The sequence below is a fragment of the Leptosomus discolor genome, chromosome 3 (genome assembly GCF_034619465.1).
Source record: "Leptosomus discolor isolate bLepDis1 chromosome 3, bLepDis1.hap2, whole genome shotgun sequence".
NCBI classification, from domain to species: domain Eukaryota; kingdom Metazoa; phylum Chordata; class Aves; order Leptosomiformes; family Leptosomidae; genus Leptosomus; species Leptosomus discolor.
In genome coordinates, this window is record NC_141393.1 from 4,136,615 (window position 1) to 4,156,267 (window position 19,653).

Genomic DNA, 19,653 nt, shown 5'->3' on the forward strand with positions numbered 1-19,653 from the left:
TTATAAAATAAATAAAAGAGGGAAAGCAAATGAGATGCAGAGCCCTTTAACTTAGAGCGATGAAATCACTGTGGAAGTAGGGGAGAGATTTGCTCTGACTTTAGGAGCAATCAGGATCTTTTCCAGCATCCTTACATTTGGCTAAGCTTGTTGCAGATCAAGAGATTTTTTTTCTTCCCATCCTTTCCATGGAAATCAATAGAGTTTTCACTTTATTACTGTCACTTACTTGTGTTATGACAGTGCTCGGGAGGTGCAGCCCTTGGGCCTGTTGTGTCGGCACCGTAGGAAGGCTGAACAAGAGAACTGACCTTGTTCAGTCAAGAGGCAACAGAAGAAGACAGGTAAAGAGTAGAACAATACTGGCCACAACCTTAAAAGGAGAGGTTTAAAGATAATCAGTAAATAACTTTTTTAAGCTACAGAGAGCTCTTCACAAGTGTGAAAAAGAAGAGCAATTGGGCTGCACCGGGAGGCTCATTATCTCTCCATCTGACCTCCAGTACTGAAAAAGGGTTAGACCGAAAGGGGCTGTGTTAGCTCCTGGTCTTTGCTGCTTCTGGTTGCTGGGATGAAGAAAGAGGAACTATTGGAGGGCTACTAAGACGGGGGTCATACTCAAGACAGGGTCAAGCAAAGGGCTTGGGAGAATGACTTTTGCAGCAGTGCACCAGATGATTTCATTGAAGTAAGGCTGCGTGTGAAGACCAGAGGAATAGGTACTGCATGAACCAAGAGAAGAAACCAGAGCCTGGATGGGAGATTTAGCTGTGTGAATGGGGGAGTCCACCTGTGTCTATTAGAGATGTTCTGCAGAAAGTCTACAAGAATTGACCACATCCTGGATGAGAGGGCACAGAGATGACCAGGATGAAGATGATGCATGTGTTATGGATGAGAGTGGAGGCAGTAATTGCTATGCTATCCTTGGCATTCAACAAAGAAAGATGCAGAGAAACATGAAAAGAAAGCTGAAGGCACTTTATATTAGTCATGTTGGTCAGTCAAGGAGACAGACCTCTGAGCCATTCTTGGAGCAGAGAAAAAAGATGGAAAGTTAGCAGCAGAGAGATGACAGCTGAATTTTTTGTGGAGTGGTAAAGCTAAGAGGAAAAGGTGGAGGTCCCATGTGAAAGCAGGAGCTGGATAAACTGAGGCTAAGCTTGCAGGATTAAGAGAAGAAGCAGGAGCAGAGAGAAACATGAAATCTCAGGGAAGACAAGATTCCATGATGAAGAACATCGCTTTCTCTCAAAAGGGTTCCAGTTTAGTGAAGATAGACAAGAATGGGAGCACTGAGCTTGCTCTGAAAATGCCCCCCTCCCTCATCTAGATAGAAGGATTCTGTTCATGTCCCCCGACTACTGGGTCTGGCTAGTGGTTTCAAGGCAATGGACTGCTCTGCCTGTCCAGATGCAAGCTGGGCAAAGGTAGACCACCCAACAAGGGTCATGCTTTTGTGCGCTTTGGTTACCCTTCCTCAGAGTCTCCCATGGGAGCAATGAATCTGGATGCGAGTCCACTGACATCAGTGGAGCCACGCACCAGGCTGACGTCTAGCGCCGAACCAAGCTTGAACGTCACTGAAACTTTCCGAGAAGCCTCAGCTTAAAATCACTGCAATGAAGGGGTGATTCAGGCCTTTTCACATGAGCGTCAGTAAAGTTACACCCAGGGTAAAATTAGTCCCAGGACAGTAGTTCTGACACTTTTACAATAGCACTTTTTGGGATTTTGGCTTCAGTTTGTTTTCTTTTTTTTCCCCCTTCCTTTATTTTAGTGATTCTCCACGAAACCCACTTATGCAGCATGGAGAGGGAGGGAGACGTCCCTGGCCGCTTCGTGTGAGAGGATCACGAGGCAAGAATCAATGAAACCGTGCTGACAAACAGATCACGCTTTGGAGATCCAAGCCTGAGCATTACCTTATGTTTTAGCAGCTTGATTGTCTCCCACGTCTGGGACTGTTTGAATTTCCCACCAGCTCAGTGCAACTTTTTTCCACATATTTGAGGTGTTGAATTAATTGTGAGCTCAAAGGAATAACATTTCCAAGCTCTTGATGGAGAGCATGTCAATCGGTTGAAAGCAAGAAAAGTTGCCAAGATTTTCAAAGGTCATTCACCTGCATCTGAAACGTGGGTAAGCAGCTTGGCCCTGAGGGGTTATTTAAGGACCTGCTGGTGTGTGCCACGATATGCAGTCAACAGAAGTACCCTCGTGTGTGTGTGTGTGTTGTTCAAATAGAGGTCCATAAATACATGTGCAGCTGGTTGCATTTTTTGCTCAGCTCCCATCCGTGTTTGTAAACACTGGAGAAAGAGACCCAAATCTGTGTCCAACACCAAGCCGTTAGAGAACATACTGTAATTCTGTAATGTGAAACAGAGTGGCTCGCTAACCGTGCAGATCTGGAGAGAATTCCTGACATGATCCTTTTACGTATTTTATGTTAATCACTTCCATCTCAGGAACACACGCAAACAATACCCTATTAGACATTCCCTTTGGCACTCGGACAACAGCACAAGCTGCCGCATGTACCAGAGCGGCGGCCGGAGCAGCCGCAGTAGGGATGGGAGGCCATCGGTGGATGCTGCGAATGGGAAGCGACCAAAGAGCAACACTCAGAGTAGAGCTGCGATTGCTAACTCCTAGTTTGGGTTTCTTTGCTGGCTTTGCTGGTTTTCCTGCAGGCTTTTCCAGGAAAGCAAGTCTCCAGCTGCTTGCCCAAGAGGGCTCATGGATGTCAGAGCATTGCCATGATCCCAGAGACCCTAAAGCTCTTCTGCACAGGGGTAGGAAGGAAATTTTCTCAGCACAGAGCTCCACATCACTGTGCATAGAGATCTCCCCTTGGGTAGCACAGAAAGGATAGAAATTGGGATAAACTGGTACCTGCCTGGTCCAGTTTCCCTGTCCCTTATCCTCTCCTGTTTGCTGAGTGGTACTAGGGGCATGTGAAGTTTTAACTCTTTAAATAAGCCTTGAGACCACCTGGAAAATATTTTCCTGGTGGAAAGAGAGTGGATGGATCATCCAAGAGCAGGGATGTGGACAGAGCTACAGCAGGGCTTTGCTGCAGCCTGTGACACAAATGTCTCTTACAGACGGGAGGTGGGACAACTCGGAGCGTTAAGGGTACAAATCCTGCCATTGTGGGAAGTAGGAGGGAGCCTATGGGGACCTCAGCATCAGCAAGTCAGCTCACCACAGCGGCAATTACGGCAGGCACGGTGCCCCATTGCCAGCAGGGTGGGATCCACAGGGAGGCCTCCATCCCCAGATGTACCCGACACGCTTCAGAAAAACATTGGCCAGCATCACCCCACACTGCGTCAGTGGGCAGCCCCCAGGAAAAGCAGCAAGGAGAAGATCTCTTCAAATGTACATGGTTGCACAAGAGTTTGAAAGGATCTGAGCCCCCAGATGTTGCATTTTCCTTCTGCATCAGATTTTTCTATTTCTCACTAAAATGAAAACTGCAGGGGCTTACATCACACAGCCCTCTGGTCACAGTAAAGCGAGACATATTTGCACTGGTGCCACTGAGAAGCAGCGCCTGGGTTGGAACATTTCTGCTCAGGATGTACTTTTAAAGCAATTAAAAAGCAGCCCTGACTTTGAATAGTAACGCTGAAACAGAATTCACTCCAACATTCACTAGCCTAAATGTCTTTGCTGAAATCATGCTGTTTCCCTATTGTTATTTAACAATAAATCCTACCCCTGGGGAAATGCGTATAAATATGAATTTAAAAGTTCCCAGATACAAAGAATCTCCCTTTTTTACCCTCCCTGGAGATAAATAGCTTAGAAATCTTCCTACAAATACGTGTTTTTCTTGATGATTTTCCCCTTAATGCTGTAAAATCCTATATGAGACAGAGAGCATCCAGGCATTGCAAGAATGATGAAGAAAAGCATCTTAATAAATAAACTAAGATAATTCCTTTATTCCAGTGCCGAGGGGTTAAACACCTACACGCGCATGCGCATTTGCTGCTCTGGAGCCCAGCTGAGCTGTTTTGTGCTAGAGCTGAATGGGAAGGGTAACATGGATTGTCCCAATTATTGCACTAACTGCTTCCTTTCTCAGTTTTCTGGAGTCTGAAAGGCAGGTTGGGAGCTGCCCACGGGGCTCCTGATGGCTTCTTCATCCAGGGATGCCCTATGCAGAGATGGTTTTTTTTCCAAAGCTTTGGTTTATGGCCAATGGGAGGGAAATGTCACACCTCCAGATCTGGAGTCCTCATCCTCCATGGGTCTCAAAGCAGTGGCAGTCTGTGGGGCTGTGGGTTGTGGGGATCAATGAACCAGAGCAGCAACTAAAGGACTGACTGACAACAACTGAATCAGGTCCTGACTCTGCATCACAACCAGGGAGACTCCTTCGTCCCCACCTCGTGCAGAGGGATAGATGGAGAGCAGTCTTCTGCCATTCAAAAAATTTTGGTGAATAGCTTTCCAGCTGTCCACTGAGTACATGCCAGCCAGATCTTATGATCTAGCCCATTCATGTTTGTGAGTTGGATAGGATAGGATAGGATAGGATAGGATAGGATAGGATAGGATAGGATAGGATAGGATAGGATAGGATAGGATAGGATAGGATAGGATAGGAGCTGCTCAGGTATACGTGATATCCACAATCACGTACACATAGAAATGCTGCAAACAATGGAGCAAACTCACCAAGTATGGCACAGTGCCGAATTTTTTTTTTTTATCACTTCATTCCTAATGATAACATCTTCTAAAAGAAACCATAAAGGGGATTTATCCAGAGCAGAGTGAGGGGCAACACTTGGCAGGTCAGCAAACAGAAAGGCACACGTGCACCTCAGTAAAGCACAAGATGTGTGGTGTGACGGGTGTTCAGCACAGTCAGAGCATCCACCCTCCCTGTCTGCCAGTGGAAAGGCATCGTGCATTTTCCATGAAGGCTGGACACAGTCCCTGGGAGTAACTTGGTAATGCCCCAGGCACTTGGAGAAATGTTGAAAGTAATCCAGCTAAAGCTCCACCTGGAAAGCGGTGGGTGGGAAACTGAAGTGACTGGCATGCCAGAAAAGCAGAGGTGAGATAGATGTAAGGAAGGATGCCGTGAAATCTGGTGCTGTACTCTGCTGCTGCAGAGGAAAACACCCGTGTTTTTCACCACCTCACTTCTATGTGGCTGTCCATCCTGAGTTTTAATCAATCCTCTGCTATAATAACCTAACGAAGAACTTCTACCCTGCATAAGATACCCAGTTACTTGTTTCGCTTCTTCTACCAACATTTCTTTAACTCTACTTTTGCCCTGAGTTTTTTCATCAATGCATTGAACTTTTGGATGGAATACAGCTCAGCTTTGCCTTTCTTTTCAAGGCGCTGTCGGTACCGAGTGAGAGCTAGCTGCCTCCGTGATTTGTGCTATGAAACACTCACTCTGGTCCCCTCCCTTATCCATAAAAAGCCAGAAATACCAATTAAATCACTATTGTTTCCCATGATTTAATTTCATACCACTGCTCAACAGCTACAGCTATTTACCACAATCCCCTGTTAAGTGATCGTGGCTTACCCTGGATATTTATGAATTTTTAACGGAGCGAGCTCATCCCCAAATCCAGCATCTCTGCTTGCAGCTGGGCTGTAGATAGGACATGTTTACTTAATGTGCTGGAAGCTCAAATGTTTAGCTTGTGGTTTCAACGACTGAACAATCTGTACTGTGCTTGAGGGCTATGTATGCATCTTGGAGACTGCTGAGGGAGAACAGGTCTCCAACTGAAGGTGCAAACATGTTTGTCAATACGCCGGAGCCCCCTGCCACCGCTTCTCGCCTCCCATGACACAATGTTTAAGAGGGCACGAATTAATATAAACAGCCTGCTGATGTCCGTTTGACAGAATATGTGGGAAATTGAGTTTACCTTGAATTTATGAACTGGGAAGGCTATTTCTCATCCTGATTAATGGCGAGTCACGGAGCAAACCCGAGGCCATTCGCAAACCCGTGTGCTATACATCAGGTGTCATGGGAGTGAGAACAGTGGGAGAGCAAAGAAAGGTCTCGTGACAGTCTGTTAACTAATTTTCATGTGCCAAGTGAAGACGTGTCCTGGAATTTTGCAAAACTATATTTAGCAACACCAAGCGTCTCTAAAGAGAGCTTTCTAAGATGCTGGAACAGGAAGAAAAATACACACAGGTATAAAAGCACTCTAAGAAGGCAATAACTTACACAACTTTAGAGGGATATCCGACAATACATTTACTGCCAGCTGGGGACTGAGATGAATATCCAGAAGGCTGATGAACAGCAGGCTGCCCAGCCCTGCGCTTCTGCTTGAATACAAGTGCAATAACAGGCTTTTGCACGGCCTTTTTCTCCATGGATTTCTGGGGGTTTTACCCTGGCTTTAAATTCAATATTCAGTAGTGTGGCAATACAGGACCAACGTTATTCAACCCCATGGTTGTCCATGACTTGGTCCTACACTTCAGTAGCATGGGGAAGATTTCCTGCATCTTCATGGTGCGTTTCACTGTCCCATGCTTGTTCATTTGGACACTGCACAAAAGGAAGGGGAATTTCACCCCAAACGACCCTTCAAAATACTTTCCAGTTGAACGGTGGTACAGTAAAACCCACCGTCTCCAGGCAGTGCTATTATCAAATATCTGCAGGAAAAACAATCAAGAATTAACCTGCTGCAACACACAGAGGTTTCTTTCATGAAGGAGAAAAAAAAAAAGGAGAAAGACAGAAAAAGGAAAAATAAAGAATAATGCTACAGGATCTCCCCAATAGCACACAGTGCACAATCTAGTACTGTATACACAGCCACACAGTGGAGGCTGATAGGACATGCTGTCCCAGCATAAGGGCTGCCAGCATCCTGACAGAATTAGGAAGTCCTCTCTTGCAGTTGCCCTGTAGACATGAAATTACACAAAGAAAGACTTCATTAGGATCCCAAACTAAATATAGTCAAGTGGGGAGAGTGGAACATTCAACTTTCACTCTTGGCAAGCAGGACGGCTTTGCAACCTTTAGGATATTGTTTTAACTAAGCTGGAATTCTGCACGGCTGCGATTCTGACAGCTCAGCACCTACCAGGGGGAAAGAATTATGAAAATAAAACCTTTACCTGAGAAAACCCTGAAAAACATACGTGCCCTCATAGCAAAGTTCTTGCCCAGACAAAACGGCTGCTGTCACTGGGAATGAAGGGCTGGAAACTTATTGGCATCAATGAGAGTTTTGTATGAGCGAAGATCATGAGGTCAGAGCCAAACAGATTGTTTGCAGCTCCAAATTCTTAGAAGATTGTGGCTAAGACAAAAAAAAAACAGTGCTGAGCCTGTAACAAGCCTTTCTGAACAGTCAAGGTCCACCAGCATCTTCACTGGGGGTTCATCCCTGGTGCAAGAGCCCTGTCCTGCCTAATGTGCTGCTCCTCGTCTGACAGTGTCTCAGCATCGCCGGTCCCTCAGCACAGGGAATTACATCCCTGCTGAGGCATTTAAATGCAATCCCAGCAACTTCAGGAGCTCATCAAAAACACAGACAGGTGAGGACCAGGATCTCTTTTGCAAAACAGCGTGGATATTTAGATGCTTCTGCGGGAGGTAAGAGTACCAGCGCCCAAGCTGGCATCACTTAGGGGCCTGGGTCCTGCTTTATCTTCATGGGAGAGAGCCCTGGCACCAGATGAGACACAATGCCATCACAGCGAGACCTCAGAGGACATCTACTCGTGTCAGGCAATCCCAGACCCTTGTCCCAGCAGGAATCAGAGCATGAAGCACCCAGCTCTGCAATCAAGCCCTGAGCATATTTTTGGTGTGCCAGAAACAGGAGCCAGATTCTAGTGCTGGCTTTCATCACTGCTTAGGTGTTTTATTCAAGGTTCTGGTGGTGTCAGATGTATAGCAGTCCCTGGAGCAGAGACAGACCTGGAGGAAAGGAAAGGAAAGGAAAGGAAAGGAAAGGAAAGGAAAGGAAAGGAAAGGAAAGGAAAGGAAAGGAAAGGAAAGGAAAGGAAAGGAAAGGAAAGGAAAGGAAAGGAAAGGAAAGGAAAGGAAAGGAAAGGAAAGGAAAGGAAAGGAAAGGAAAGGAAAGGAAAGGAAAGGAAAGGAAAGGAAAGGAAAGGAAAGGAAAGGAAAGGAAAGGAAAGGAAAGGAAAGGAAAGGAAAGGAAAGGAAAGGAAAGGAAAGGAAAGGAAAGGAAAGGAAAGGAAAGGAAAGGAAAGGAAAGGAAAGGAAAGGAAAGGAAAGGAAAGGAAAGGAAAGGAAAGGAAAGGAAAGGAAAGGAAACTTTGGGTCAGGGGGAGACAAGTAAGGCTGAAGACAAAGCTCAGGGGGGATAAAAAGCCCTGGGGTTTCGATCAGCAGTTCCCAAAGTTAATTTGGAGGCCTTTACCTAGGTCTTGCATGAATCCAGAGCTCAGGCTGCCAGTGACCAGACCTGTAATTGGGGCACCTTTTTAGGACTGTCACACTCTGCCTGCTTGGCACAAGGGAATAGCACAAACACCCACGAGACAGCAGAGGATCAGCCTTCCATGCAAGAAAACCAAAGGCACAAGGGTGTTCATTTCAAGCACATAAGCTCCCAACAACTTGCATGGTGTTAGGAGTTAGGCACACAGAGGTTTTTATGAACCTAGCCTTTGGCCTAGTCCTTCTGTTTGTCCTGGATCTCTAATAACATCAACAGTTCCTAATAAAGGGTCAGAAATCCCACACTCATCTGTCATCCTAACAGCATCTGTTAAAGCAAATAAAACACTCATGAATCCAGCTCATGATGATGTAAGAGGGGACAGGAAACCCCACGAACAAAATGGACACATTAAGAGATGGAATGGGATGCAGAAGGAAAAACATCCAACCTGAAAATGATATCTCCTGTTTCCCCATAGCTACACCAGTAAGGGTGAGGCCTTTGATGGAAATAACTCCTCTGTGGGAACACTGCGCGATGCAAAACCTTCACAGGGACATCCCACCTTGCATGCTGTACATCTAGCCTGTTATGGAAAAACTGAAATAGCTTTTTGAAGACACTTCCCATCAAGCGTGCTGCCTCCAACAGATGGTCAGGGGATGGGGGAAACGACCAGGCACAGCTGAACTGGGGGAGTTTCCAGCCCAATGGGAATACCCACAGATAGGAGAGGAAAAGGTGTATGACCCTGGGAGAGTGTTCGTGGAGGGTCAGCTAAATAAGCCAGGTGGAACAAAGGCAGGTCAATTTATTCTGAATCACTTTTAGCCTCAGGCTTGTCTCTGCACTAGCCCAAACTTACAGACCCCCCTGACAAAACCTGGAGCATGAGCATGGCACAGAGCTGCCCTTCCCTACTCCCAGCTCAGGCTGCACCGCTAGACCTCAGCCCTGGGTTTGGAGGCTCCCCGGACAGAGCAGCTGGCAGCCAAGACCGGCAAGGGCTACAGCTTTCAAGAGACGCTCCACAAACATCACTGTTTTAGGAAAAACATTAGCAAAGAGTGGTCACGTGTTTCACTCCAGGAGCTGAAGGCGTGAGAAGGGCTTTAAAAAAAATAAAAATCTATTCATTGAAGAAAAGCAATCCAGAAAAGAAACCAAAAAAGGAAGCAGCCCTGATGCAGACCCCCCCCAGAGAGCTGCAGGGCATCTTGAACAGAAGAGCGGGTTTGGACAACAGCATCAGCCTGGGCCAAGCTGCCCTGGCCCATGCATGCACCAGCACCAACCTCTCCGGAGGGGTGCCAGAGGCTGACGAGTCTCTTGAGACCAGGGGTTCCCAGGATCACAGAATCACAGAGTGTTAGGGGTTGGAAGGGACCTCGAAAGATCATCTAGTCCAACCACCCTGCCGGAGCATGGCTTTGCTGCACCTATTCTTGGCACCGTGCTGGTGCTGGGCCCTATGTTGCCAGCTCAGGTGGCCCCACTGAGGAACCCCTGTCTTCAGCTGTTACCAACGCAATTGTGTCCTAAGATTCCGCTGGCTTTCCTGCTGCCAGGATGGAGCATACCTGCAGCACATCCAATCCCCTTCACCCCAATGCTGCCTAACTTAGTTCCTCGCTGTCTCTAGTGTCCTGCATTTGTATTTTTCTGTGTTAAAACTGATCCTAGCATTCCCTAGCTCTGCAAAACACAGCCTTCCCAGCAGGGTGGCAGGTGTGGCACAGCCTCTTACAACGCAGGTTCATACTCAGAGGAAATCCATGGAAACACTGGTGTCTGGGACCAGGGGTGCCCAGCCCCAGACTGGAGGCAGCATCACGCACTCATGTCCCCAGCCAGCCATGGTATTTATCCCTCTGGTGTCTGGCAGGGCAGCACAGGCTGGGGCAGAGCAGAAAGCTTCCAGGCCACCTCTGTTCCTACCTTTTGCTGCTCTTTACATCCCATCAGAGAGGGATGGGTGGCAGCAGGACCCTCCAACGATGCTCTGCTGCAAACACAGTACCAGAAGGGACAAAACAATGCCTGGTTTCTATATCTTCCATCTGTGCCAGCTGTCCAAGCCCGGCATTTATCGCCCGCGTGAAATGCACGGCCCATCGTGCCTTACCCCTGCCCACAGACCCACTTCTCGTGAGCAGAAGCCCAGGCCAAGGTCTTTATCAGCAAAGTCCTCTGGAACTGAGAAAAGAGGTAGAAGGGTCTAAAAGAAACACCAGATGTACCAAGCAGTGAAAATGAACTCTGCCACTGTGCAAGAAGGCACAGGCGTGTATAATATAGTATATACTGTACATACTGAGAGAAAGATTATACTTTTCACTGTAAAGTGTTTTATATGTTAACCGTCAGGCATACACCAAGTCAATGGATGCTGGCACTTTACATAAATATATGATGATGCAGTGCTATATGTAATAAAAATCTGAAGCACAAAATATGGAAGCAATTCAAGAAAACAGATCTCACATTTTTGTCTTTGTTACAGTTAGATTCTGACATGCTCTGATTAAAATTCAACATCTGCATGCATTTAAAATTAAAATATATAGGTATTCATGTTTTCCTCCTTCCACAATATTTTACTGCTGCCTTTTTCTTCTTAAATATTAAAAACATTACATTATTTTATTTCAGATGTCTCAATATATTACACATCACCCTTTCACCTCAGCGCTTTGGTTCAAATCCAGCTCTTCACTGAGGAAATAGAAAACATCTGAAAATATTTAGTAGTCTCATCTCAGTGTCTAATCACAGTCTGCTCTGACATGACAAAACACAACAAACAAACTGGCTTGCCACAGATGAAAAATGTTTACGCAAAAATACTCAGGAGTGTAAGAATGAATAAAGGCATCTCTAACTGCATTAAAGCCCATGTTGTTAAGTAATAAAATAGTTTGCAGATAATCTGAGCTGCACCTGCCCCTCTGGAAAAAAAAAAAAAGCAGGTGATTTAAAGTCCTCGCAGCCTAGCAGGTCCCGGCTGCATGTTTTTCTGTTATTCTAAAGCAGAAAGATGTGTCAGGCTACAGTGCAAATATTGTCCATGGGCATCATGATTTGGAAAGCCTAAGTACCTTGTGATTTAGGGATCTCAGAAGAAAACTTTATTGCCAGTAAATCCTCCAGGACTAAAATATATGTACTTTAAGAGGGACGAGCATAAATAAGCCTTTGTCTTTGCTGGAGAATTCAGCTGTTTGGTGGGTGGTTGGGAGAGCAGCTGTCCCAATACACTTCATGTTGGGCATTGGTATGGTGCGCAGCACGGTTCCTCCTCCAAAGCTGCGACAATTTTAACAGGCAAGAAAAAACAGAGGAGGAAATTAGCCACCGGGAGGTGCAGGATCTTCCCTAAAGCCAGTAGCAGAATCAGCCGTGACAGCCCCAGGCCTGCAGCCCCATTCATTTTGCTGCAAGTCTCTAGTTTTCCCTGTCCCACAGGCATCAAACATGAGCTAGCAATGGGTGTGGGCAGCACCATCCTCTGCTCTTCAGCAGGCTCAGCTTGACCTCCTACCTCCGTTTTGGCAGAGGCAAGACCGGAGAGAACTGCGATGGGTGCAGTGCCCACGGGTTGGGTTGGGGTCGTCATGGACTTGCCACCCCCTTACCCTGCTTGGGTTCAATCCAACGTCTATTGAAGCTCATGAAGGAGGCCACACCAGGGCAAGACATGTTCTCCCTGGCTCTAGATGCCTGCCATGAGAGTCATGTCCCTGTCCTTGGGGCTTTAGCGAACGCCCACCAGCTTGGCTGACATGTGGCAGGAACCAGTGGGGATCCCATGTGGCTCATTCATCCCCAGACTGAGCAGCAGGATCAGGCGAATTACACCTTATGTTAAGAGTTATCAGAACTCCAGCATAAAAGAAAAGAGTGAGCATAAAGATGGAGCAATGCTTCCTTTGTATTTCTGTCTTCCATCTACAGACAGCTCTCTCCTATCCTGCCTGAAACATCTACCTCCTTCCTAGACATGACCACATGCTGGCTGTTATCAAGTTATCCTCCACAGACCTTTCGGGGAAGTGGCTCAATAAACTATTTCTAAGCCAAAGTTTTCCAACCTGCAGAAGCTGACAGGGACCTACGTGAGCAAAAAGATTAAAATCCTTTGCCCTGTCCATGAGTGTCTTACAACACTTTTTTTTCAGGAAGATATTGTAGTATTTCCTGCTGCAACAGCCAAATTAAATATGAATAAATTAACATGCTAACATTTCACTATATCCCCTTTAATGCGAAATAATATGTATCCCTTAATTCTATAAATTATAAAGTATATTTTTTTAGGGGAAAAAATACCAGTGTAGCTAAGTCTTTGCAGATCTCGTCATGTCCACAATATACAAAGGGCAGGCCAAGGAGACACACAATGACCATGCTGCCCTCAGAAGTCAGGGCTCAGCTAATAAACCTCACTGGGAGGAAGGCTCACTCAACCTGGGCACAGCTGTGAGCGAGGGCAGGCACAGGGGTCCTGGCCACCGTGGCTCTGCCCTGCTGCATCTGGTCTTACCCCGTTCCTGCTGATGCTCTGAGCTGGTTCCCATTGCACACACCAGCACTGGGTTTCTTGCCTGCGTAATAATTTCCTGTGCACGTGATTTAGACAATGCCCAGAGCATTTTCCATTATGGCCCTCTCCACAGCATCCCTTGGTCTGGGTTTACATTTTATTGTCAGTGCTTCTTTTTCATGTGCTTTCCTTCTGCTGTCGTGTTTTCCTTGAGTCCCTTGATGAAATCTCTCTCTATTTGCTAAACATATTAAAATCCAGCAATGACACGCAAGCTTGTTCACACAGACTGTATGTCTTCACACTTCTTTGCCCCTGCTACAAACCTACTCCAAATTAATTCCCATTTCAAGATCTGAACATCGTTCCAGTCAACCATCTTGGCCTGCTAAGCAGTATATTAGTGAATTATTTCTCCAGGCTCTTGACTGACATTGTTGAAAAGATACTTTTCATGCTTGTCAGTCTTTGTGGGGTGAAAATGCCTTTAACATGCTTCTAGGATTTACACGGGCTTCCCTGGTCTGCTGCTGCCAAGTTCAGATGCAGTTGGAGCATGTGGCATTCGTTGTCCTACTCTTACTACATTTTCCTTTTTATCCAGCCTTGCTACATATTTCATATTTTTCATATTTCTGCCCTGTGATGTAAAGAACAGCCAGTTGCTAAATGTGACATTGTCATGCCTGTCCGCTCCAGCATGAGCGTCAGATCCTGCTGCAATGGCTGTGTTTTCTTATTGCTTTTTTTTTTCCCTTTTAATTATTTATCTCCTTTTCAAGTATTTTAGGACTCACCTTCAAACAGCTGAGCAAGATGCCATGTGTCTGCTAAGCCATGGTAAGAGACCACACACGCTCATCATCAGAGACAAACCCAAAGAACTGTATGCTTGCTTCTAGCTTGGTGAGCAGAGATCAGGTCTCATTTCTGGCTCTGCATGTGGGAGTCCAGCCCCAGAGCCAGAGCTGAGCTGAGGTTGTTTTCCTCCTTTGCAGACACAGCCCTTGCTGCTCAAGCTCTTCCAGAGCTCCACACCACCCAAGCCATTGCCATACCAGCGGCATCTCTGCAACATCATTAAAGGAGCCTGCAGAAGTGTGGCTGAGGGCTGGGAGCCTCAGACCCAAGCATGGGTGGGGGGAACAGAGAAGGAAAACATCATTTCACTGACAAAATTAGTGCATTTAGGACAGAAAATAGTGGGGAAAAAAACGCCATGTTTCTCAGAAAAGCTACTGCATGCCCAAATGTTGGTTTCACAAGCCCAAACTTCATTTGAAATCAGCAAATACAAGGCTGGTTCCCTAAGACACATGTGCAGGAATAGCATTTTATGGATTGAATGTATCATTCAGCATTTGCTAAGCGTTTATCCACTTCACTTGAAACTTAATTCTTAAATGAAAATGTGATCTTCCCCCTAGGCGAACGTCTGTCTTTAAACCAGAGCACTGTTGCTTCATTCCTAAGAAAGGGCTGATCAGCAGTGCAGCACCTCAACATCCATGCTCAATGCCGCCCCCAATGACTGGTCTGCCATGGTCTCACCCATTTGTCTGGAGCACACCAGGAAGCAACACATATTAGTACAAACAGAGACCACGGTTTAAGCCCCAGAGCACTTAAAAATAATCAACAAATCATAAACCAGGAAGAAAAGTCATATTAATGGGAGTATTAAGACACAAGCATTCGAGTTGCAGTGGATTACCATCATCACATGCCAATCTCCAAAAGAAAAAATAGGAGTCACCTGTTTCTTTGGCACGCAGGAAATGGAGAGCTTTCTTAAATTTGTAGCAGTAGAGTCCACACTCAGATTGTTCTGCTGATGGAAATCCAGCAATCTTCTCCGTCACTACTGCGGGCAGAGGACAAGCCACCGGTGGGAATAGTTTCACAATTCTTTTATTGGAAGCATCTGTAGAAACCATAAAACAACAACTACAACAACAGCAGCACAAAGCCATGTTTTCTCACTTCTCTCCGAGCAAGGAGGGTGCCAGCGCGATTCCCCACCCTACCCCCCCACTGCATGGTGGTTTCCTTTGTTCACATTTCACTGCCTGAATCCAGCAGAGAGATTTATGGGCTGGTGCTGAGCTTGGGATGCGCACAGCACTGGTCCCCTGGGGCCTGGGCTTGACCGTGCAGAGCGGGGATGCAGAAAGCCTCCTGCAGCTTCGGGGAGGAAGAAATTGGAGGGAGGAAGGTTATTCCGGGCCAGATTCCAGCGCCTTCCACTGAGTAGCAGCTCACCAAAAATCAAGCCCTGGTAGCTGATGAGTGTCTTCATGGAGAAATGTTGTCACTCCATGTCTGCAGGGTATCATCGCATCCAAGGACACAATGCCTGGATCCAGACCCATGTCCCCTACACTCCCTTCCGATCTTGGTCACCATCCCAGTAATGAGGAGTCCATTTATTTCAACGTCAGATGACTTCCCTGCAACAAAGGGTGCCAAGAACACTTGCCAGCCTGGCCAACAGCAGTTTTGTAGTGCCTCAAGCTCTGCTGGGACCTGAAGTGGGACTGGGCAGAGAGCAGCCCAGTGGGGAGATGGCTCATCATGTCAGGGGGATGGTTGTGCAAGAGCAGGGTGTGAGATACTGGGTGCACATCTTGGCTTAGACCTCCCCAGTGTGATTTTTGGTAAGTTACTACATTAGTCCTGAGTCACCCTATCCCAGCAACTGGGGCACATTATGTTTCCTGACTCTCCAGGCTCTCACAAGGAAGACAGTCTCCTCACTCTTGAAGGGTGGGAGGAGGAGGCCAGGAAAACAAAGCAGAGAAGACAACAAGCCAGCAGCGGAGCCGCTTAGCTCGGCAGAAGCAGCGATGTTCTGAGCACACAAGGTTGTGCCCATAAACACCCAGTGTCTGTCAAACATCCAGCTCTGCCCAGACCCTCAGTGATGGCCAAAAGCGTACAGGAGCAGAGCTCCAACACTTCTGGGGATTGGTAAAACCGGGTCCTGTGTGTGCAAAACGAGAATTTTTTTGCAGTCCTGTGCATGTGTGTGTTTTTCTGGTGCATGTGCTCATGATAACCCAATAAAACAAACTCAAGTGAAATACAGACTGGAAAAAATGTAACATATTAAAGCCACACAGAAACTTTTTTTTCTCCCTCTTCTTACTCCTTTTTCAGCTTGTCTAAATATACCTCCAGGCTTTTTTTCTTGGTTTAAGTGTGCTCTTTCATGGATAGTTTTCAATGTATGTTAAAGTCGCTGGCTCCTGCCAGCTCGGATTTTTGCACTGCGCGTCTCGGCTTTCTCTTCTATTAAGACAAAGTGCTGGCACTGCTCTTCGACCAAGTACATTGTTCATGGTACTGAGCAGCAATTTTCCATATCTGACTGTCTTTGGGTTCACCCCAGGAGGAAGGGTGAGCCTGGTTTATTAAGCTCTCGTTTTTCAGAGAGCAGCAACATCTGGAGCGTGGGGTGGGCTGCTGGCACGCCTCAGCGGAAAGGAATTCAGCACGGGGTGAGGTCTGCCCAGCTCCAGAGGTGTCACTGCAATCGGTTCTGGTGACGGAGAAATAACGAAGCCCTACATAAAACAGCATGAGGAGCACATTTCGATCTATGCTGGGTTGCTCAGGGATTTTGTTTCTTCTGACAGGGACTCAGGAGGCCTAGGAACCACATTGGTCTTTGTTTTCATCATCCAAAACTGCATTTTCCTCTCCTGCTATGCAAGATTTTTCCACCCGGCAAAAGCTCGTGTTTCCCTTGGTGCCTGACTCAATGGGTTAGCAAAAAACAAGGCAGGTGTAGAGGATGAACTCTGGTACTTGACTTCAGTGCCACGTTTACAGCTCCCTCTGAAGCACTCCTGAAAACCCATTCCAAATGCAGCTGTCCCCTGCAAGCCATGATACAGAAATAACATTTGGCTGAAGACAGGTAGTGTGCGCCATGGCCAGCAATTTGGGCACCCGCCGTGCCTCTGTTGGGTACCATTCTGGTCAAGCTGAGATGAGATGTCCTGAAACAAGCTGCTTTGGGACACAGACCCCCGAGATCTCTACATGAGACCCCTGTATGTTCCTCCTCCATGGCTTCTCCACAAATATCCTCCTTTTCTTCATGCTCTTACACACTCCAGCTCTCAACTTTTCCTTGGGCTGAAACCTTTTCCTTCTCAGTATCACTGGAGAGTCATGTGTAAAAGAAACCTCACTGGATGGGACTTTCCAATGTGACGCTGAGACACGGTAACTGAACATCACCCGACTGAAATGTTTATGTCTTTGGCCTCCATGTGCATTTGTAATTGTACTTGCTGGAAAGCCAGGCTACCACCACAGTGGAGATAAAAGCTATCCAGCATGCAACTCCTAGAAGTTTATTTTGGCTGCCAAGCCAAATGTGGAGATAGTCTTTAATTAGAAGTGTTGCCTCTGCAACAGTGCAGAGCAATAACAACAACAGTGGAATTCGTCTGAAGCGTGCGCTCCCCTCACACGGCTATGGTGAATTAAGCAAAAATGTCAAACTCGGTCTGCAACCAGCAGACATATTCCATCACATTAAATGTTTACACCATACAGTAGCCTGAGCGTTGGTGAGAGCACGCTTCTTGACAAGCATTGGTGGTATTCATGCTGGTTTGGGTTTAGACCCAGAAAAGCCTGAGATATGCTTATCTCCACCTTTTCAGGTTGCTGTGCTGATGATTAAGAAAAGGTGTTTTGTAGTTAATGCCTGCCATGACTTAGTTTTGGGAAGATCTGTAACACATTTCATCCAGCAAACCCCAGCTGCTGGAGTACACCCAGTCGGGGTATTCCTCATTTGCTGCAACATTTATTTATTTAGAGCAGACTTCTTCAGAGATGTTTATCCTTACAGAAATATTCACAGACTTCAGCATATCAATGTAAAATCTTTCTGCTAAATAATACCTCTGCCTGATTATATCTTAAAAGTTTTAGACCTTCCTGTAGCGTATACAGAAATGGTACTTATCTACATATGTGCAGGAGTTACAAAGACCACACAATTGAATGCACGGTAGCACATTGCCCCATCACAAATGTGCTCCATTTCTTACATGAAGAATAATATTTTAATGATTTGTGAAGTTCTTATTTGGTCTATTATTATATGTGAACATAAGCCTCACCTGAAAAACCCTCTTTCCCACTTTTGGGTTTTTTTTGTAGCAGAAGCCTAGCATATCCCAACATCAAAAGAGTAAAAAAAAAAAAAAAAAAAAAAAAAAAAGTTAACCAGAACCTTCTAGGAACTCTTTAAAAAACAACTTTTCCGTATATGATGACAATGTGACTTTAAGACAAAAATCTTCTCAAGACCTACTAAACCTGGAAGTAGTTCCTCCATCAAATATGGGTCTCTGGTTTGAAGCCTGGGGAACCAGACCTGCTCTCGAGAAGTGTAAAGCTATTGGTTTCCTACTCTGTGCCAAACACTGTCTGTACCCCCAGCCCCTTGCCAGAGCACATCTCTACATACTGGGCAGAAAAGAAAATCAAGAGTGAAACCAAAATGGTCAAACCCCTCCAGGCTGGAGCTCCACAGGGTCAACAGAGGCCAAGACGCAACTTTGAGATTCATTCCTCTCCACCTGCAAGGATTAGTCTGATTATTTAAATCAGACCAAAAAACCCCTCAGTGTTCACTTACCACAACAAGTTTATACCCTTTTAAAAACTAGAGCAAGCCTGGTGCCCCCCAAGTGACCACATCTGGTGGCTAACCAAGTTTATCTCAGCTTGGTAACACCCATGGACGTGTTGAAGCATGGTGTCTTCTCCAGGAATTGCTCTCGTGGTAGTTTGCTCTTAACTAACTTGAATTAAAAGCTGCGTCTGAAACACCTGACTGTAAACAATTCTTCCCAGCAAAATCTTATGCAGGCAGAACAAACAATTTTCTTCCTAATAAAAGCAAGACCTTCAAGACCGACGGAGCCAACAAGTTAATCAAGTTTCCTATTAAACAGGAAGTTGTGGGACTGCGGCAGGAGGAGCAAATCTGTGTTTTGGCTAGAGAAAGAGAGGAGAGGAATAATACAAATTAACCACTGGTGTTTTTTGTTTATTTGACAGGAAAATACCCTGCAAATGTACCAGTTTGGGAAATTCCCAGTTTGATAAGACTGGCAATAAAAAGAAAGCAAGCTGCAAGAGCTTCAGAAAAGGGAAGGGTAGAGCTATCACATGCATGAGGACCCTCATAATTAAACCAGAGTCCCACTATTAACATTTCTTACAATTGCTACCACAATAGTTGCTATTACACTAACTACAACTGTAGCAATACTTGCACTGCGTCAGTGCTTGGCCTTTCTGCCCTGGAGCAGGATCCCACTGTGTTGTGCTCAAACGTGGAATAAAATAAATAGTCCCAGCCCCAAAAGAACGTTTGTAATATAGAGTGGTTTTTTGCAGCAGCTTACAAAGGAGAATAAACTCACTGCTTGCTCCATTCTCATATGTATAACCCAGCTTCCACTTTCAAGGACTTGCACGTTTTCCTGTCATCTGATGGGCAATTAGTCCAGCGCATCTCACAATGGTGGCGATAGACCAAATCAAGAAGAGCAAAAAAATCCAGACAAAAATGCAATCATGTCATTACCGCAGAACATATGACCACATTTTGCTTCTAGCTACCAAGCAGCACTA